Consider the following 3670-nt stretch of genomic DNA (forward strand, 5'->3'; position numbering starts at 1 on the left):
CATCTTACTATGATCCTGGGTGCGATTTTGCTCTGTTTGTGTTTGATTTCTTTGCAAGCACAACCAATTTGCAAGGCTACAGCCAAGGGTGACTATTGTTTTACCTCCAGGTTGTCAGAGGTGCAGTCATAAATCTTATCACACGTCCACCAATTTACTTTTGCTGTTTCTTTTCTGCTAGCAGTACCAGTGTTTACTATCGCTGGATCTGTTTCATTTTCAGGGCCTTTCCATTTAATGCACCAAGGAGTGCTTGCCATATATCGGAACTTCTGAAATATACCCACAGACCATGCACTATCCCAGGGTTCTAATCCTTTCCACTCCTTTTCTTCACATTTACACACTAATGGGTTTCCTGTCACATTTTCTGTTACCTGTTTACATTTAACTGTTTTGTTCTCTTTTATATTAGGTAGTTTTGATGTTATGATTCCTCAACTTACTGGGTCCTCTGCTGCCTTTGGTATTGGCAGGCAGGCTGTTATTCTAGTGGTGTTTTGCATTTTGGCAAAGTCTTTGATCAATCCAATCATCACATTTTCAGCTTGAATCGTATTGGGAGCTTCTATTACCTGTGTTCCTGTTTGTACCTCTCTCTTCACTTTAGAATGAAGAGCAATTGGTAGACCTCCGTGCATTCCATATCCCAAAGTAATTCCTAATGGTAACATTAAAATACATAAAGTTAACATTAACCCCCAAACGAGCATGGTAACTGACACCATTGAAAACAGTTAGAGACGTCTTATCTTCAGCTTTGTTGGTCCTACAGCTTGCGCAGCCCACGACACAGCTCCACGAGGGACTTTCTTCACTCGGGTGTAGTGTATCCAAGGTTCCACTCCGGCCACTTTGACGGCTGTAAAGGTGGTTAGCAGTACTTGATGCGGACCAGTCCACTTCTCCTTTAATGGCTCTTCATCCCAGGTCTTGAGGTACACCTCGTCTCCTGGTTTGATATCGTGGACCGGACTCTCAAGACTCAGTGGTCTGTTCCACAGGAGGACGCCCCGGAGCTGTGCTAAAGTTTTCCCAAGAGACAGAACATAATTATACACATCCTGTTTCCCTGTAACATGTACATTTGGATTGGGGTCTGGAGATTCATATGGCTTCCCATACAATATCTCATAGGGGCTGACTGACATTCCACTCCTAGGTTTTATTCGAATCCTTAGCAATGCTATTGGTAATGCTTGTGGCCATTGCAATTTGGCTTCCTGACATATCTTACTAAGCTGCCTCTTCAATGTCTGGTTCATCCTTTCTACTTGTCCACTTGACTGGGGTCTCCATGGAGTATGGAGGTCCCAAGAGATTCCCAGTAATCTACTTACCTCTTGTACCACCTTGGCTATAAAATGTGGGCCTCTATCTGATGATATCCCTATAGGCACCCCGAATCTGGGAATAATCTCTTGTATTAACCACTTAACTGTTTCTTTTGCTTGATTGGTGCGACAGGGAAGGGCTTCTGGCCATCCAGAAAATGTGTCAACCCCTACTATCAAATACTTATATCCTCGAGTTCTTGGTAATTCTGCAAAATCTACCTGCCAATAATCTCCTGGTTCTATACCTACTCGAATTCTTCCTAGCTGTGCCTGTCGTCTGGCCACTGGATTATTCTTTAAGCATATCTCACATTTTGACATTACTGATTTTGCCATTGTTTGCATCTGTACCGAGACTATATATCGCCTCAGCGATTTTACCAATGCCTCTGCACCCCAATGACACTCATTATGTCTTATTTGTAAAATTTCTCTCATTACCAAGGGGGGTACCACTATTTGCCCTTGTGTGGTTACATACCACCCTTCTGCATTCTTCTGTGCCTTCAGCAGATGTGCCAGTCTGTCATCTTCTTTTGTGTACTTTGGCTTGGAAGGTAAATTGAATTGAGAGACGTTAAGTTTTGACGGAATCAAGGCCATTGTTTTCTGTACTTCCCGTGCCACCTGACGGGCTGTCCAATTGCTCTTCAATTCCCTTCACAAATTTTAGAACTGCCCGATTGATGTGCCTTGCAGTGCATGATTGCTACTTGTTTGGGTTTTTGTACTGCGTTTATCAGTTGTAGGACTGCATCTTGATGTTTAATATGTGTTCCTTGGGAGGACAGTAGTCCTCTCTCCTTCCATAATGCTCCGTGTACATGCACTACTCTGAAGGCATATTTTGAGTCAGTCCATATGTTGACTGCTTTCCCCTCACTCAGTTCTAATGCTCTGGTTAATGCAATCAGCTCTGCCCTTTGGGCAGATGTGTTAGGTGGTAATGCTTTTGCTTCCACTACTGTGTTAATTGTGGTTACCGCATATCCAGCGTATCTCCTTCCATTTTCCACAAAGCTGCTTCCATCCGTGAAGAGTTCCCATTCTGGTTGTTCCAGAGGAGTATCTTTCAGGTCTGCTCTTGCTGAATAGGTATATTCGATCACCTCTACGCAGTCATGTTCCAGTGAACCTTCCTCAGCTGTAGTACCTAGAAACAAGGCTGGATTCAAAAGGTTAGTTGTTTTTAGTGTCACATCATCCTGCTCGGTCAGGGTTACCTGGAATTTCATCATCCGACTCAGAGAGAGCCAGTGGCCCCCTTTCTGCTCCAGGACCGTGGTTACCATGTGTGGCACGAAGACATCAATATGTCTTCCCATCGTGAGCTTCCTGGCTTCTTGTATCAGTAGCACAGTAGTTGCCACTGCCCGCAGACATGAGGGCCACTTAGCACTTACATTGTCAAGTTGTTTGGAAAAGTAACCCACTGGCCTTTTCCAACTTCCCAGTCGTTGGGTCAGGACTCCCAGTGCCAGGTGCTGCCTCTCATGTACATACAGCTGAAAGTCTTTAGATAAATCAGGTAACCCTAATGCAGGAGCAGTCGTCAATGCTTCCTTCATTTTCGGAAAGCCTCCCTTTGTGGTTTGCCTCAGACGAACGGCTGCGTCTCCTGAGCCTCATATGAGGGTTTTGCAATCAGTCCATAGTCCACGATCTACAGGTGACACCACCTGGTCATTCCAAGGAAAATTTGCAGCTCGTGTAGATTCTGGGGCTCTGGAATATCACAAATAGCTTGAACATGATTAATACCCAGCCTTCTTTGCCCTTGTGAGATTTCACATCCCAGGTAGATAACAGTCTGTTGGGCAATCTGGGCTTTTGCTTTGGACACCTTATATCCTCCCATTCCCAAGGAATTTAAAATCTCAGTTGTTACCTTTATGCAGGTTGTCTCTTCTTCAGTAGCAATCAGAATATCATCTACATATTGGAGCAATAGGTACTGGTCTCTTGGTACCTGTCCTTCTTTAGTCCAGATTTCCAGCTCCTTTGCCAGCTGACTCCTGAATAGGGTTGGGGAGTTTTTAAAACCCATCGGTAATTGAGTCCAGGTGAGTTAGGACTTTCTTCCACTTCCAGGATGTTCCCACTCAAAGGCAAATAGGTTCCTACTATCTTGGTCAAGGGGTATGCAGAAAAAGGCATATTTTAGATCAAATACAGTGAACAATTTATATATCTCCTTTACAGATGCTAACAATGTATAAGGATTGGCCACCACTGGATAAATATCTCTGGTTATCTCACTTATGCCCCTCAAATCCTGTACAAGTCTATACTCACCATTGGGCTTCTCCACTGGAAAAACTGGAGTATTGTAT

This window comes from Sylvia atricapilla, unplaced genomic scaffold (assembly GCF_009819655.1).
Source record: "Sylvia atricapilla isolate bSylAtr1 unplaced genomic scaffold, bSylAtr1.pri scaffold_64_arrow_ctg1, whole genome shotgun sequence".
NCBI lineage: Eukaryota > Metazoa > Chordata > Aves > Passeriformes > Sylviidae > Sylvia > Sylvia atricapilla.